This window comes from Prunus avium, chromosome 1 (genome assembly GCF_965620075.1).
Source record: "Prunus avium chromosome 1, drPruAviu1.hap1.1, whole genome shotgun sequence".
Lineage (NCBI taxonomy): Eukaryota > Viridiplantae > Streptophyta > Magnoliopsida > Rosales > Rosaceae > Prunus > Prunus avium.
Window position 1 is genome coordinate 11672123 of NC_142284.1, and position 19400 is coordinate 11691522.

General features: G+C 36.9%; 1 non-coding gene and 1 pseudogene across 1 annotated transcript; one reads left to right on the forward strand and one right to left on the reverse strand.

Annotated features, from left to right (window-relative positions):
• Window positions 1-10658: 10658 nt before the first annotated feature.
• Window positions 10659-11259, forward strand: LOC110760704 (nuclear transcription factor Y subunit B-1 pseudogene; annotated as a pseudogene).
• A 5651-nt stretch (window positions 11260-16910) lies between these two features.
• Window positions 16911-17017, reverse strand: LOC148297320 (small nucleolar RNA R71). Its single transcript, XR_015833188.1, has one exon. It is a non-coding gene; the product is annotated as a small nucleolar RNA R71 (small nucleolar RNA).
• Window positions 17018-19400: the final 2383 nt, after the last annotated feature.

The window sequence follows — 19400 nt, forward strand, 5'->3', positions numbered from 1 at the left end:
AAACAACCAATTAAAAATACCCGCAAGTGCATGAATCTATCGAAGTATAGATTATGTAAGTACGGGGTCGATCCCACGAAGAACTTGTCGGCTTCCTATAAGTTCTAGTTTGAGTACGTAAAGAACACTAATTTAACACACCACAAATGCACAAATGCAAATTGGAAACTAAAAATGAGTAAAGAAATGTAAAAGAAATGAAACAACAAAAGAAACCAAAGAAAAACAGAAACAGCACTTTCTATCACCCTTTTATCAACCATTTATCACCTGTGAACAGTACCGGTGAACAGTGAAAATGAACAGTGACGACCGGTCGTTTTTGGGCAGATTCATGTGCGACCGGTCTCTGAACAGTAACGACCGGTCGTTTTTGGGCAGATTCGTTTCTCTGTTTTTCCAGTTTCGACCTATATCCAGTGTTTTGCCTATAACTTTCCAACCGTTTATCCAAAATTCACATTCTTTATACGGTTAGATTCAGCACAGAAAATGGAAGAACACAGGGCGGACCAAAAGTCTAAAACAATTACGGAAACAAAAAAAATCAGTAACAAAGACACATAACGTGTCAAACACGCAACTCACACACACATTGGGGGGGGGGTTTGATTTGTTTGAAGTGACATATTTCTATTGCATGAAAGTAAATGGACTTTGAAATTAAATGAGAATGGCAGAGATGAATGATCAAGAGTGGAATTAAAATGTAACAAACACTAGGGTTTCGGAATCCACCCTAAACAATTCTACCACTGTTCATGAATACTCAAGTGATGAACTCTAAACATGTTGTTGAAGATGTTCGCAATCAAGACCAGTACGAGTGGCTCAAGACGCATTGATTCTCTCTAATGTACGTAAAGTGCAGTACGAGTGCTACAATACTTGTGCCTTCCCTATAATCCAATCTAGGTGTGCTTAGTACTTTGATTCAATTACAAGAAAAACCCATTAAGTTCAAAGAAAATATGAACATCACAAGAACCCTAATAGCATGGTGTTTACATTAGGTATTCAAGAAACCAATTCACATGGATGATTCTTACTTTATCCATTTATTGCTTAGGATAACATGAAGATACACATAATCCCAACAATCTCAAGAAGCATGCTTTCAAAGGTGATCAATCAAAGAAAAACATACATCAAGGATAGATTAATTTGGTGAATTGGAATTCATCAACAATATCTAGAAATTCATACACTCAAGCATCAAAACAATAAGGTAATCATGTTTAGGGCTTCAACCTAAGCCCTAGCTATGGAGTTTAGTTGCTCATACTTATTCCAAATACAAACTCAAAACAAAATTAGAAAGAAGTTACAGATTTTGTGAACATGGGAGCTCAAGGTCTTCAATGGTGGAAATCTCTTCCACTCTTTGCTTTGTTGCCCTTGTCTTCCTCCTTGAGCTCCCTAGCTCCAAGCTTCATCTCCAGCTCCAAAATCTCTCCAAATTGTGGAATAATAGAATGCCCAGGTTACCCACGTTCAAAAGCCTCTCATACTTCAGATTGCACTCACCTTTCCCTTGCCCATCAATTTACAGCTCACACTTTGAATATAAAAGTCATTCTTTCCTCCAAAGCCTTCACCCATTGTCCCCTTGCCATGATGAAGCTTTGTCCTTGAAAATATGCTCTTTGCCTCAGAAAATATCTCTTTCACTAAGGTAAATTCTTGTTACCAAGTGTTATGGTAACAAGAAGAATCAAGTGACACATTGGAGGTAAAAGCTGGACTACTTCGAATTTCCAGAGCTGTGGTAACATGCTGGATTGGTTGGATAGGCAATACTTGTCCAATGGAGCTCAAATTTGGATATGTTGTAGTTAACATCCATTGGAACAAGTTTCATGAAGATCTTCACCTCATCCGAGTACCAGAGCATGTTGATCCCGGGCCAAGAAGTTGACCTACGAAAATGAACAAAAACAGAATTTATAACCAATAATGCACTTTTAGCTCATTTTCATTCTAACCAAGGTAAAATCTAAGAAAACACAAAAAGGAAGTAAAAAGCTATAAAATGTCAAGAACTAACTCAAAATAGTGGGTGAATAACATGAAAAATCATGTGTAAAAATGAACCGAACAGCCTGCCTTTTTCGGTTCCACCCCAAAGGGCAAATACTATTCACTTTACTTTATTTTCTATATTTTGTATACTTAAACCATTAATTTTGATAAGCTTTTCAGATAATATTTTCGGTTGTCAGGTGTCACTATTTATTATAAAATTTTCACCTAAAATTTCAGATAACATTTTCGGATAAAATTTTCAAATTAAATTTTCAGATAAAATTTTCAAATTAAATTTTCGGATAAGATCACATGTCCATCAAATTTCAGATGAGATTTTTGGATAAGATTCTCGTTTGCCACGTGTCTTATTTTAGATAAGATTTTCATATATTTATTAAAAAAAAATTATAATCTTAGATTTCAGATAATCTTAGATTTCAGATAAGATTTTCACCTTCTAAAATTGCTCCACGTGTCCCATGTCAGATAAGATTTTCAGATATTTATTAAAAAAAATTATAATCTCATATTTCAGATAAGATTTTCATTCTCTAAAATTGCACCATGTGTCATCTCTATCTTCTAAATCCCTCTATAAAACTACACCCTCAACTCATACCTCTCACACCATATCTTCTCTATTATTTCATTTATCATATTTTACAAAACACATTCTACTCTCAATGTCTAACCTGAGGAGGGTGTTGGAGAGGCAAGAGCAAGAAGAGGAAGAAATCAGACGCAGATGTGCTGAAGAAGATCGTGAGGCTGATGAAGAGGAGGAAGAAATGGTTGTAGCGGTGTGTATGCTCAATGAATCAAGGCAACACCACCGTCGTCGTGCCCCGAATGTGGACCGACATAGACAGTATTGGGGTAAGAATCTCTTGGAAGATTACTTTATCCCAAATTCGTTATATCATGTTTCTTATTTTCGAGAGAGATATAGAATGCAGCCTCATTTGTTCCAAAAAATCATGCATGATATTTGTAATTACGACACATACTTCGTTCAAAAGTATGATGTTGTTGGGGTTTTAGGTCTTCTTCCTGATCAAAAACTTACAACTGCTTTACGGATGCTTGCTTATGGGGCATCTGCAGAGCAGGTGGATGAGATTGCGCGGATGGGAAAATCAACTATCCTAGAGTGCTTGATGAGATTTTGTGATGCAGTAGAAAATCTCTACAAGAAGGAGTACCTTCGCAAACCTATGGCTAAGGACCTCCGAAGGCTTGTACAAAAAGCTGAGGCTCGAGGTTTCCCAGGAATGATTGGAAGTATCGATTGCATGCACTGTCAGTGGAAGAATTGCCCAACTGCTTGGCAAGGAGATTATGAGAATCGAAAGGGCCAAAAAAGTATAATTCTGGAGGCCGTAGCTTCATTCGACACTTGGGTTTGGCATGCCTTCTTCGAAGCTGCCGGATCTCAGAATGACCTCAATGTGCTTGGTCAATCTCCGGTGTTCAATGATGTATTGCGAGGTCATTCCCCCCAGATCACGTACCGAATCAACAATACCATATACTCGAGTGCGTACTACCTCGCCGACGGAATTTATCCTAGGTGGACAACATTCGTGAAAATAATTCCTAATCCTCAATCCGAGAAGGAAAAAAGCTTTGCTGTCTTTCAAGAATGTTATAGGAAAGACGTGGAAAAGTATTTCGGTATCTTGCAAGCTCGTTAGGCAATTATTAGAGGTGCTACTCGGATGCTTGATGAGGACGTGTTGCGAAACATTATGATGACTTGCATCATCCTCCATAACATGATTGTGGAGGATGAGTATGATTATGATGCTCCAGAGGTGTTCGAACCCAATCCCATGAACACGGCGTTGACAAGAATTTATGAAAGGCCGATGAGACCAAATGGATAGCCAATGGAGCACGAACCGTTAATTCGGGATGGTCGATACAATAACCCCATGATTGATCGTTATTAGGAAATGCAATCTTCATATGTTCATGAGAGATGTCAAGTTGACTTGATCGAGCACTTGTGGGAGATGAAAGGCAATCATAGTGGATGAAGTCAATTAATGCTTTGTTTTGAATTATGCTTTATGTTGTGTGTGGTGTGTTTGGAATTATGCTTGTTTTTAATTATGCTTTGTTTTGTGTGTTGTTTGCAATAAATTAAGGTTTTTTTTTATAATTAAACTTTGTTTTGATGTGCAATGTTTTTAATAAATAGTCATATTATTTAATGCTTTCTTTATTGAATAAAAGGGAAGGAGAAGAGTTGTGTGAAGATTTGGTGTGGAAGGTGAATAAAATGGTTAGGTATTTATAGGGAAAAAATCAAGAATTTTTTGCTATATATTTTGTTTTTAAATTCGAATTTTTTTCAATTTTTTAAGCCAAAAAAATGAAGACCGTTAGATTTCTGGAGAAAAACCGATATGAGCGTTCGGGAAGCGCCATGTGGCGTCTTCCCATTGGGAGCTGTCAAGGCTGACTTCACACTGACATCAGCGACTTCGAGCTAAAGCCCAATCAAGAATTGCCCTTGGTCTTGCCCGGGCTGGTGTCTGCCGCGCAAATCTCACGGCATGGAGTTCCAGGCCGAGGGGATATGCGTTGGCACGCGGCTTCCTGCTTTTGGGTGCGGTGCGGTTGTGCGCGGGCGTGCCAGCACGGTCTACCGTGCGTCGAGATGTTGATGAGTGTAGGATGGATAAGTGGTGCGCCTGTTTGAACTCGTCTTCTAATCAAACGATTGTAGCCGAGAGAGGAACTAGTCTCGGCTGTTAGGTTCACCGCCTGAACTACAAGGCCGTTGAGTGATGGTGTTGGTGGTGGGTTTTGGGCGGTGCTCCGGCGCGTCGCTCAGGGAGCGACGGTCGTATGATATATGGGGTGAGTGAACGAACAACAAGGATGGTGCTCCGGCGCCTTGATAATCAAGGGTCGTATGATATATTGATGAATGAATTTTCCTTACAGTCTAACACTACTCCTAGGAAAGCAAGTAAAGATATTGAAAGTGCATTACAGGAAAAAATAAGTTGCTCCGTGGGAGGCTTTGGTTTGGTGTTTGAACCCTTTGAATGTAGCTTGAGCCTTGTATTTATAGGAAGAGTTCCTGGAGGAGTAATCGAGGCTGAAAATCTGCATGGTGGAGCCTGATTAGAGCAAGTGGGTAGTCCAATCGACATTTGGGATCGTGAAGTATGGTGGTGTGACCCCATAAATCCTGGTGAATCTCGGCCGCCGCCCCGATCATGGACTCTGCGCTTCTGGCCGTGGAGACGCATTTATGGCCTTGATAGCTGGTGACCTAATATCTCAAGCTGTCAGAATTCTTGTGAGAATGTCTACGTCTAATCACTCTGATCCTCATCACCAAATCCTGACCTCAATCACTTCCCACCTTTCCTCGTGCATTAAATGCTTATTCGTGGTCAGTGGGTTTGCTGCAATAAACAGAGGCACTACTTCATTAAATGAAGCCTGGGACCCTGTTGTCACGTGATGATTCGCCTTTAATGCCTTTGGCCGTGATTTTGCTCGGCCTCGGCCTCGGCTTGCACTCGAGGCCGAGATGATCATGCCTTAGCATTTTTCTTTTGTCTTCAGGAAGGCAAAGCACCCTGTTGAAACGCTGCATTTCAGTTTTACGAGCAAATGCCAGGGCCGAGAAAAGGGGCTCCTTCGGCCAGCTTATGGCCGTGATTTATTAGGCACAAACAGCTGGTGGGCCCCAGGGCTTGCCCAGGCTTCAGGCTGCGCGCTAGAGGGTGTAACTTGGGCTTGGGGGGCCTGTTGCCAGGGTTTGGGTCTAGCGGTGGAGGTGCTCTTAATAAGCTATACAGACTTATGGTTTGGCCCAACTTTAAAGTGCTAATTATGAAAAAGTGCGTTATAAAAATGTAGGGTAAATTTCACTTTACTACCAGCAAGTTTCACGAGATTTAGAATTTGTTACATTAAGTTTTTTTTGTGTCGACTTCGTATCTAAAATTTGATATTCTTACCACTTTCATACCTCAATTAGTATATTCGTCAAATCCTTCATTAATAGGCTCATAAAGATCCACATCCACTCATATTGCGCCATGTGAATGGACAAATATAAAAGATAAATAAATTAAATGAATTAATAAACCTAAAAATAAACGTTTGTATTTCCCTTCGACCTTTCACCAACAAAACAAAAAGAGACAAATCACATTTTCCTTTCCTTGTGGTTTGGCCCACTTCCCATTTTGATCCTCTTTACAAAAAAAATACAAACAGTAAACTACTCATTTTTTTAAAGAAACGATAAATTACTCTGAATTAATCTAATCTACAGGAAATGAGATTCAAATTTGGGAGCTAATCCAGATATGTGATTTTTGTGTAATTTTAGTCTTACAGTTTTGTTTACTTAACGATCAAATATGAAAGCCTAACATTAAAAAATAAATAAAGAAGAAGAAGATAAAGCCTACATTTTTGGTTGATTGCGATTTCTAATTTCTTTCTTTTGGTTGATTGCAATTTCTAATTTCTTTCTTTTTAGTATTTTTTTAAAAGATTCATACAGATGTCACAAGTTCATTGGTGGTGGGGATGGTTTGACAAAATTGCACCTAAAATTAACACAAAGTTCGACAGAATTGGACAACATCAACAATATTGGTGTTGGGGACAAAATAAAATATAGAAAACGACATTGATCCATTTTGAAAATAGATGACCAAAATGATGACTTTTGGAAACGTAGAGACCATTATGCCTGAAAACCCTGAATTAATATTCCAACTAGCTTTCACTTCAATGTGAATATTTGCTATAACACTGAACTACAACAAGTGGAGAATATTTCTTTGGGCGCAAAACTAGCAGCGGCCGCTAATCAAGAAGAAAGGACACCATCAAAGGATATATTCTTAAGATTCTCAGTAGATCTTCAACTCATCCTAGGATTTTACTTTATTTTTTTGTTTTTTCTGTTGAACATCCTAAGATTAATTTAATTTAGAGTATTTGCAGTCTATGTGAAGTCTTAATTTGTTTAATTAAGGTTATTTCCACCGAACACTCAATTTGTCCTACGTGCATACCGATTTAAGTGCCACTTAAAGAACAAATTAATTAATTAATAATATGAAGCGTTGCAATAGAGTTAAACATGCTTACGATAGCAAAGGACTCATTAGTATAGTAGTTTGGAGCAATTATTCTTCCAAAAAAAAAAGGTATATTATCGCCCCTATCAATAAAAAAGGTCCTAAAAAAAAAAGTCTAAGATATATTAGCACAAAAGAGGATGTAGTTTAAAAATCACAATCAGTGGATAAAAAAGGTTTTGGGTTGGCAATGTTTATCGGCATAATCATCCTCATCACCTTCAAAACAGGACAAGTGAAAATGTCACCAAGATTAGTCAGTTTCACAAAAGGACAACCTTTTTTATTTATTTACATTTAAATAATAATAAGAAAAACTTGTAACTTGCAGTAACCCAATAAATTGAAATTGAGTTTGAGACAAGCTTTCAAACAATAATATTTGGATATATATTGCTTCCCTTCTTTCCTGTAAGGAGATACGCATTCTTTCCACGAATCACAGTTTGACATATGCAAAAATAATTCACCAAAAACACAAAAAGAAAAACTTATGCACATATGTCACACTGTTATTGATAGGGACGTATAAGCTCCTACTTACACGATAAGAAGGGAAAATATTTTCTGTAATGTTTATAACTAAAGAACCTTTTTCTTTTCCTTATGCTAGGTGCTAATGTCTCTTCATAGCCCAAAGGGAGCCATAAAACTAGAGAGTATGTATGGCTGACTGGATCTTAAAATACTTACTTCCCCACTCATCAGCCGATGAGGAATCTGAGTGTATCTTCTTTATTATGAAATGGAGCCATTGCTCCAATTATATATACAAAGATTGCTTGTCGATTCGAGTGCATCTCCTTTTCATCATATTTACGGGAAGCTAACTTTGTAGCAGATGCGATTACAGATTTCAGCCGTTCTAACTATTTTTTGTTTCTACGTTAAGGACAGACTGGGCAGTCTTGTTTGTGTCTACATCAACTTCTCCTCTTCTGTTTTTCTCCGCAGTTATTTTATTCTTCTTCCTATTTTCTTGTTTTTCTCTCTTCTTGTCAACAATTATTCTTCTCATTATCTCTTATGCATCTTTAATTTGAAATTGAGTATTCTAGGTTTAATTAGGAATGAATTATAATTTGGGAATTTTGTTGAAATTAATTAGGGCTTTGATTTTACGAATTTTGTTGAAATGTTTGATTTGTTGTTGGTATTGTTGAGATGTTTTGCATTGATGATATTATGAGAATTAGTTTTATTTTTTTAGCGTGATTCATGATTACGTTGTCTAGTTTTAGTTTTTGTATTTGTTAAACTTTTATTTATAAATAGAGATGCATTCGAGAATAAAGCTCCTAACGTACCCTAACTAGGTGTATCTTTTTATGTTTATTAATGAAATTCACTTATATTGTCGAGTTTTAGTATGTAAGTTTTACTCAGACGGCATTCGAATCCCGGAACAGCCACTGCGTGCGATCTTTGATTTCCGTTGGGACTTATAATCATTCTAGTAATTTTTATTATTATAAAAACTACCAACTAATTCTAAGTAGCTGCACTGTCCATTTCTACATAACATTACACCCTATTGCCAAGTTTGCCTTTGGCTTTGTATGCGTCTCCCACCAACATGAAAAATAAAACAAATATGAAACGTACTAATTAAAGCCATAAATATGCTGTCGCATGGAATGATGTAAACTTAAAACCTATGTTGCATGATCATTAATTAACTCAATTTCCGTACATAATACAAATTTTCAAAAGATTAAGTGCTTAAAGATTTGGTTTGAATATTATCCACGTGATCCACATGAATTATTATTGTTTTGCATTGACATTAAAAAAATTAAAAATAAAAATTCTGCATCCACATTCTACATTCCACAAACTTTTAATTATTATTTAAACGTATAAAGTGCTCTAAATATTAATGCGGATGGAGGCTGGTATAATTGCAAACATTGATGAGACGTACACCTTGTTTTAAATTAATTAACTTTTATAAAAAAAAAATAAAAAAAATAAATCACAAAAACCTTCTCAGCATCCATTAACAATTAACTGTTTGCATGTAAAGGAATTTTGGTTCACCGAACGGATTTGAGGGTAAATTACTTCCCATGTAATTTTCCAAGGGATGAAAAATAAAAAATTCATTTTCCACGTTTGGTAATGTTGGGAAAGTAACCGAGAGATACCACTTTGTTTCCTTTCCAATGTTTTTTTTGAGTAGAAATGGAAAACAAAGTTTATATAATTTTTCAATTGTACCCATATTAAATCAAATAAAAAAAGAATGCATTTAATGATATATTGTAATTCTAAATTGTTAATGGGGACAAACTGATCATAAAAAATGTGTATTTAATGTTGGCTAATTTTCCCAAACTTCTACATAAGGAGAGAAAACAAAACCCAAGTTGTGACGAGGGCTTCACTCTCCCCCCTACTTTCCCATGGGCCAGACAACGATTTCCCATAGCTAGACTTACCAAACATGAAAAAACAATTTATTTCTCATCCTCAAGTCTCCTTTCCCAGGAACCAAATGGGACCTAAATTTAAATAAAATAAAATACCAGAGATTAATTTGCATAATCAGGAAGGTATCGTTGACATGGTCCATAACCAAATAATTAATTTTGCAGAGAACATCAAACTATATGTATGTGTTAATCGTAAATTAATTATGCGATCCAATTAGATTGAGCTCGATCGAGCGTGGCCCCAACACTAATGCTGACCAGGTCGGCATCAAATATCACATGCCCTATAGAAGAACAAGACATAAGTCACAACTACATGCGCTATTAAAGGTGGAAAATTTTCTCTTTATATATTTCAGATATTTGGGCATGATTCTAATGAAAATTAGATTGTCATCCATACTCTTTTTCTTTTCATTGAACCTAATTAAGTAGATTGGATTTTAGGTTTTGTCCAATTTTTAATTTTTTTTAACTTTTTGAGGTGGAAGATATGATCTCGAGATATCATCCAACAAAGTTGAGAGAAATACCACTAGATCAATGACTACATGTTACTTTTGGTTATTTAACTAGATACAATGCGTACTTTGAAACATATATATGTAATAACAAACAACTAGGTATATTATATTCATATCTAAAAAAATAAATGCTTCAGATCATTAAATTAAAAATACATAATTAACCTCATGGTTTGACTTACAGACCAGAAGTCTCAAGTTCGAACCCCCATGGCATTATAGTTGTGTGTGTGAGAGAAATTCATCTCCCTCTGTAGTTTAGAGTATCGCTTGTAAGTTGTACTCAAAACAAAACAAAAAGACATAATGAGCCCTAGAAGGTATACTCAAATAATAACCTTATTTTCCTTAATTGAAACTTACCTCTACCTTTCGACCAAAAAAAAAAAAAAAAAAAACTTACCTCTATCTACATATACATATAAATACAAGTATTTGATGTAGAGCGTCTACATACATACACATCCATGACATGAATTTGTATATAAATAGGGTGTTGACCTCCCAAGCCACAGGTACAAAAGCTGCAAGTAGTAGCTCATCATATATCCAGAGAAATAATGGTCGACAATAATAATAATATTGGAGCAAGTGGTGCTGCAAATCATGATGAGGACGGCGCTATGATGAAAGACCATGACCAGTTGCTGCCAATAGCCAACGTTGGGCGGATCATGAAGCAAATACTGCCACCCAACGCCAAGATCTCCAAGGAGGCCAAGGAAACCATGCAAGAGTGTGTCTCGGAGTTCATCAGCTTCGTCACCAGCGAGGCGTCGGAGAAGTGCCGCAAGGAGAGGCGAAAGACCGTGAACGGCGATGATCTCTGCTGGGCTCTCGGAGCCCTGGGTTTCGATGACTACACCGGCCCATTACGGAGGTACTTACACAGGTACAGAGAGCAAGAAGGAGAGAGACTATCATTATCAGCTAATAATAATAATAATGAAAATAATCAAGACAAGGATAACAACAACACCGAAGATCAACAACAAAGGATATTGCTCAACCATCCTCATACACAAAGACCTAATTTTTACAAAGGATCAAGTACTAATGGGCTGTAGATAAATTCAGTATGCGCGTGCGTGTGTTTGCTCAAGTATTGAACCCAAATTACTGCGTCTACTTTTTTTTTTTTTTTTTTCCATAAAAGGAAAATTAATTAGTGTCATTGAGAGAGGGAAGTGATTATATTACTAAGGTTGTTTTGGAGTTTCATGGGATTAATTAGGCATGTAATTAAGATACTGATCATGTCTAGTTTAGCCATGATTTTACTGATCATTTTGCTTTTCCATCATGTGTGGGTTGTTTCTCTCTTTATTTTGAGATTTATAAATCTTAATTGGCTTTATTTTGAGATTTATTTAGAAGCTGAAGCAATTACTTTATGGGATATTCGATTGAATTTGCAGTCTATTGCAATTGAAGGTGATTCACAGGTGCTTATTAATTTTACAAAATTCAGCATGTTTATAGAGAAGCCAATATGGTCGCAGACGTGTTAGCACAGCATGGTCATAGTTTAGGACAACCTTATATTTGGTTCTCAAATCTACTTTCCTTGGTTTATCACAGAATTTTGTATGATATACGAAGTTAATTTAGGGTTTCGAAAGATGAACCTGGTTGTAATTTAGTGTTTTGGTTTCAAAAATAAAAAATCTTGAAAATTATTTGGAGTTTCTGCTTCTTGTAGTGGAGTTTCATAGGATGTATAGTTGCCAATAAATTTAAACATCGTCATTAGTCTGTATTTAGGTTAATTACCTATATATATAAGTATTAACACAAAAGTATACTAATCCAATCGAAATGATACTTCATTTTTTAGTTCATCAACTTCAATGCAACTCGTATCATGATCACCGACGCATAATTAACATCACTCTCTGTGATATATATATATATTGACTATAGGACAAGCGTCTAACGTTGGAGTTTGTTTAAATTAACCTAAAATGTGGGAGCTGCCAGGTTTGGGACCACAATATTCAGTGGCCAAAACCCAATTTAATTAGGCCATGTTTACGTGATTCATTGTATCAGGTCATCTTCCTAAACCACATAAACACAAAGGAAGAGTTAAAGAAACAATTAGGGTTTCTGGCTATATATATATATATATCCTTTAAGTGCTTCTTACAAAAGTATTCTCAAAGCAAACATATCCCAAATAATCTAAGCTAAATACTCTTTTATTTGTTTTAGTTTTTTTTGGTGATTCAGCGTAATTAGATTATAAAGTTATATCAATTTTTGTAGTGTTTCATTTTCTAGCACTTGTATTTACATGAACTTTTCAAATCTAATAGTTATGTGAAATGAAACATAGCAATTTTTATACTTGAAAGCTGAAACAATGCATCAAATATTTTACTTCTTATAATCTTATGAAACCAAAATCATCAACCTAACAATCTTCAATCATATAAAACAAATATTCCACATTCAATTGCAGTTGCTCTTGTTGCTAGTAGTGGGCCGTTGGCAATATCGACACTAGCAACCAAAACTCTCTTCTTTTTTCCTTCCAATAAAAGTGCACCCAAAACTCTCTTCTTAAATTGTTGCTACTCATTTGCTGAAGGTTTGATGCACCAACAAGAGTAGATGTTCTATAAAGCGCTAAAAAAATGTTGAAGCGTTATAAAGATGTCCACGCCAACAAGAACCTACGTATGTCCCTTCACTCCATGGTTCAAGATTATCTTCAAAGGAACGAATCAACTCAACGAGAGATGCAACGTAACATTGATCTCGAACACATTAAGAAGAACATTAATAATGATGGGTCGGATATTGCCCCTCTCCCACCTTTATCAATACAAGAAACAGAAGTATATGTTGAGGTGTCCAATATTCCCAGGGAAGATGTGAAATTTTTTCTTAAAAAATAGAATCGATTGTGTTGTCCAATCCTTCCAAGAAAAAAAAAAGACTTCAAATTCACTGTGCCTTCCAGAGGTAAGAGTCACACGCTCTTCAAGCGTCACTTAGGCCGTAGGTTGTTGACCAAACATGATACAAGACATTCCTCCTATGGTACAAATTCAGAGTTATGCATGTCTACCCTTTTCATTTTGTTGACCATCTATAACCAATGCTTCATTGGTAAACCATAGTACATAAAGAAACGTAGGATTTATTATATTGATACTAACCAATTTAAGAGTAAGTACGATGTATATAGAGTAATTGATGATGTATGCTGTTTGCTAAGCTGCACAAGCCCGAGTCTTAAGGTTATCGGTCCATTTACCTTCGTGTGCGATGATACTCCTCATGATTGTTCTTCAAGTGCCGAGGAGATCACATCTTGTCATGGTATAGTTCATACTAGTTTCAACAACTGGAAGGTATCATTCATCTTATTGGTTGAGAAGAAAACGGTGTTCCACGATTTAGCCTAGGCAAAATTTCATGAAAATGCACTACACCAAAACTTGTATTCAACAACGGGCAATGAACATTGCGAATGCCTTTTGACAATGCACTTGCGAATGTCGTGTACCTTGATGTTGTTAAAGTCTTGCACTTTTAACAACGTCTTTTTGATGTTGTCGTACATATTAATGCATGTTGTTTAAACTTATTTCACAACGTTCGAAAACTTATTTGACAACCCTCCAAGGATGTGGTAAAAACTACCACCCTCTTATTCTTTTAACATCTTATGAGCGTTGCAGATCATGTTTTCACAACACACTTTCAACGTTGTCATATTGTTATCCACAACATGAATATGAGCATTGTCAAATCCTGGTTTTTATATTAATAAATTAAATTAAATCTAAAAATCATATTCATCCAAAACATGTTCCAAGTTTAAGTCATTCATGCAAAATGTCTAATATCATCCATATGACTTCCAACAATATGATTCATAAATAAAGTATAATTCAGATCTATTAAAAAAAAGTATTAACACTCATATAATCATACAAATGTCATATGAACTCCAATACCATTGCAATTTATACAAGCTTTCCTTGTGCTTCCAACTTCACAATCAAACTGCAAAAGCAGCTTGCAAAGTAAGCTTGCTTAACAAGGTGAGCTTGGATAGATGATCAACAGAGGGAGTTCCACAATTGCAAACTTGCTTCATGTCAGCTGATCGGTTCATAATTGTATATCATTTTGTACCCTTCTAGCTTATGATTTGGTTATGTTTTTGAGTTAAACTTGTGCTTTTAATCCTTTTTGTATTTATCTTTCAGCTTTAGGTAACAATGATGGCTTTGGATATGAAATGATGTAATCCATGTATGTTAAAGCCTGATTTGGATAAAGGGATGAAGAGCTTAAAAGACAAACTCATTTTGGCTACAGCCCCCTGCCAGTCCAGTTCCGTAGGTCATATTGTAAGCTTTGTTTCAGCAACCTACACAGCTCGGATGAGGCAGCATTCTTCATGAAAGTTGTTCCAATGGGTGTGTACTATAACATATCCAAAATTCAGCTCCATTGGATAAATCTGGAGTCCGTTACCTAGCAAACACAGAACCATGCTCAGGATGGATCTTATCAGCGCGGAAAATGAGTTAGCAATTTGTTTCGGCCTTAACTTCTTCCTCCGACCTTGGATTGGCCCAAATAACATATGGCTGGAAAGAAGACATTCTGAAATTCAATTTCGAGTGCTTAAAGTCCTAATTTGATTAAGAGAAGCCCAAGTTGTAAGCCCTTGAAGTTGCTGGTCATGCTGACCTCAGCATGTGCTGGTTGGATGCTTGGTCATGGTGAGCTAGGTATGAGCTATCATTTCTGGTTGGAAGCTTGGTCATGGTGACATGAAGATGAGCTAGGGCTGCAGGTGGGATCTATTGGTGAAGTGCATCAACCAATTCATCTTTTATAATGCAAGTGTTGTATGCATTAGCCATATTGAATTCAGATTTATCACTCCCCTCTCCCTATAAATACCACATCCATTCCACATTCAAGACACAACAAATCCTAGGATTCACAACCCCACAATTCACTCCAACCATCCTCAAACACTCTCAAAATCCCAAACACTCCAACAATCACCAAAACAACTCCAGCAAACCTCTCTTCCATTTCCCTACGAATTTCATCTTCCTTAGCCATCACCACTCACTCAAACTCATCCCAAATCACCTCCATATCCTTCATCATCTTTCGAGAAGTGGGGAAGCTCTTGGAGAAGCATTAGAAGTGGAGAAGCACTTGGAGAAGCCTTGGACACCACAAGAACTTCAGAAAAAGGGTTTTTCTACTCTTATTGCATTCATTATGTTTTCTCATTTCTGTTCAAGTCTCTTTTCCATTATGAGTAGCTAAATCCATAACTAGGGCTTCAATGTAACCTAACATGAATATTCTGGGTTTATAAGTTTGGAGTTTCAAGTTTGATTCATGATTCATGTTCTTATTCATTATGCTTATAAGTTAACATGCTTGTTTGAATGATTGATCACCATTAGAACTTGTTTGTTAACTATCTTGGTTTGAATTAAGAGTATACACCATGCTTTAATTCGAATTGAACTATGAATAGGAAGAGTATGTATGGACATTCGACAACAGGGATTAGATACATACTTGGTTGTTTAAAATGTTCTTCTATGCTTAATGGGTTCCTAATGCTTAATTTTAGGTTAGACAACAAATGATCAAATTAGGGAATTAGGAACACAAGGTTAGGACCAAACACCATGGCCTAATCATACTTTAGCTAGAATCAATCTTTGAATCTGAATTAGACTTGTTACTTGAATCTTTATAACCCAGAATTGAATTGTTATGGTGATTCGAATGCCCTAGTCTCAAAATCTGTTTTCCAACTCTTAAAACCACTCTTTGTTACATTTGTTTACTTGTTTTTGTTTGAAATTTCATTTTGCTTCTTTTGTTCAACAATCACAACCACTCTTGTTTTAAATTATGTTTTAGACATAACCTCCTACTTTCTTGAATTTGGGAATCTAAGTACATAACTAGTTTTAACTTCTCAGTCTTCGTGGGTACGACCTCGTACTTGTCTTGCTATACTACTAATTGCCCCGTACAATTGCGAGTTAACATAATATTAACAACAAATTTTGGCGCCGTTGCCGGGGACTGAACGAAAGTTCTTCCCTGGTTATGTGCCCAAGGTTACCCTATTCTTTTTAGTGTTTCTAATTAATCTAATTTTCTGTTTCAGGTAGTTTATGTCTAAAAAGCCATTACTTGAACAAGTGAGGTCTTCGTTCCAACGTTCTAGATCTTTGAACGCAGGACCATCATTGCAACCCAGACGAGTGACCTCTGAAATTCAGAATCGTCTAGAAAGGGAGTTGTCAACTACAAAAGAGCAAGCTCTTGCTACATTTACAAGTCTTGCTCTCCACACTGAACTGCCTGGTTCTTCACTTTCAAATTCGGAAGCAAGTTCAGACCAAGAAGAAGAAGAAATGATGGCTGCCATTGAGTTCATGGGAGAACTTGATATCCCAACAATTCCAGCATCTCCTTCAAGCATTTTGCTGCCCACTGTAGCTCGAAATTATGAGCTTAAATCTTCTCATCTTAATATGCTGCCTTCCTTTTATGGTTTACCTAATGAAGATCCATTAACCCATATAAAGGATATTTTTAATGTTGTGAGTTCTTTTCCCTTGACAGGTGTGACAGAAGATCAACTTCGAATGAGAGTGTTTCCATACACTTTAAAGGATAAGGCGAAGTATTGGTTGAATTCTTTGAAGCCTGGTTCACTCACTACATGGTCTGCCATTCAAAAGAAGTTCCTGGAAAAATACTTCTCCACGCAAAAGACCGACATGCTTAGGGATAAGATCTTGTTATTTGCACAGCAAGATGATGAATCGTTTTGTGAAGCATGGGAGAGATTCAATGGGCTGCTCAACCAATGTCCTCATCATGGGATTCCATTGAAGCTTCAAATGCGTATGTTTTATAAAGGACTAACCCCTTCTAGTCATAATATAGTCACCAATTTTGCAGGTGGTTCTTTTAAAACCAAAACTCCAGAAGAAACGTACGAACTCTTTGAGGAGATAGCAATGGAGACCCAACATACGGATACAAGAGGTAAACGTGTTATTAGTGGTTCTAATGATGCTTCTAGTATGCAGATTTCAAAACTGGAACAAAAGCTAGATGCTCTTCTTGCATTAAACTCAAGAAGCCCTCCGAAGGAAGTGTGTAGCATTTGTGAATCTCATGACCATTCTACCACAGCTTGTCCACTTGGGGCTGGATATCCAGAATTTGTGCAAGAGCAAGCTAAGTTGGTAAATTCCTACAACCAAGGTCCAAGAAATGATCCATACTCTCAAAGTTATAATCCAGGTTGGAGGAATCATCCAAACTTTTCATGGAGAAATACCCAGAATCAAGCAAATCCCCCTTCATTCCAAAGGCCACAACAATCATCATCATCATTGGAAGATATAGTGAAGCAGATGACAATCAACCAATCCAATTTTCAGCAAACTACACAAGCTGCCATCTCCAAATTGGAAGTCCAATTAGGCCAAATAGCTGCTGAAATAACTCAAAGAGTGCCTGGGAAATGGCCAAGCCAAACTGAGATCAATCCAAAGAACCCAGAAGCCAAGGCCATTCATGTGCTCAGATCAGGTAAGATCATTGATAATAATGATAATTCTAATCTTTCAAATGATGTTGTGATTGTAGAAGATAAAGACGAGGAGACCATGGCCACGGAAGAAGAACAACTCAAAACTTCTCAATCTGCTCCTAAGGCCAAATCAGATTCTCAGAAATCCGATCAATTCCAATTGCATAAAAGGGATGACAAATTTGTGCCACCACATCTTCAAGAAGATAGATACGTGCCACCCGCTCCATATGTTCCACAGATTCCATTTCCAGGCCGTCTTAAGAAAGCAAAGCAAGATAAGGCTTTTAAAGAGATTTATGATATTTTGAGTAAAGTTAATATCAATTTGCCTTTGCTTGATCTTATTGAACAGATTCCTGCATATGGAAAATTCATCAAGGACTTGAAAACTCACAAGCTCAATTTCGCTCCAAATGAAGGAGTAAAGCTCGACCAGAATGTAAGTGCTGTGTTGCAAAGGAAGCTTCCACCAAAACTAGATGATCCTGGCAGCTTTGACATTCCCATTAACATTGGAGGCAAGAAGGTTGGAAGAGCCATGTTGGACTTGGGAGCAAGCATCAATGTTTTGCCATATTCAGTTTATCAAGAGCTTGGCTTAGAAGGGATGAAGAAGACTTCAATGCGACTTGAACTAGCTGATCATTCTATAAAATATCCAAAAGGTATTGTAGAAGATATTCTAGTTCAAGTTAATACACTAATTCTCCCTGCTGATTTTGTAGTGATGGACATGGAAGACAATCCAAATGGAGATCGTGTTGATCCCATTCTCCTAGGCATGCCATTCATGGCCACTGCAGACACAATCATCAAAGTGAAAGATAGCACCCTCTCCATGACTGTTTTGGGTGAAACTGTTGAATTTAAAATGCTTAATGCTCTATCTCAACCTTCTATCTCTCTTGATTCTTGCTTTTCAATTGATGTTGTGGATCATGAGGTTTCTTCCAAAATTTTGCAGAGAAAGTCTAATGATGCTCTAGAAGCTGTCTTAACACAAGAAGAGGAAGATCTTTGTGAACCGGAGTTCCAAGAAGTGGTGGCTGCCTTAGAAGTGTTTCCGCCATACCCACCATCCTTTAGGCCACCAATCGAGCCTCTTGGACCATCATCCATGAAATTGGAGCCATCCATTGTCATCCCACCAAAGCTAGAACTTAAACCTCTTCCCAATAATCTTAAATATACATATTTGGGTGCTAACGAAACTCTCCCTGTTATAATTGCTGCAGGTCTCTCCTCACATGAAGAAGAGAGCTTAATTAAAGTTCTAAAAGAGCATAAAACAGCCATTGGGTGGACCATAGCAGACATCAAAGGAATTAGTCCAAGCATGTGCATGCACCGGATTTTAATGGAAGAAGACAGCAAACCATCCCGTGATGCCCAAAGGAGGCTAAATCCCAACATGAAAGAGGTGGTTAGAGCTGAAGTTTTAAAGCTACTCGATGTAGGAATCATCTACCCAATTTCAGATTCTAAGTGGGTGAGCCCTGTGCAAGTTGTTCCAAAGAAGTCCGGAATCACCGTTGTGAAGAATGAGAAGAATGAGCTAGTTCCTACACGAACTGTCACTGGTTGGAGAGTTTGCATTGATTACAGGAAGTTGAACACATCCACTAGAAAAGATCATTTCCCCTTGCCTTTTATTGATCAAATG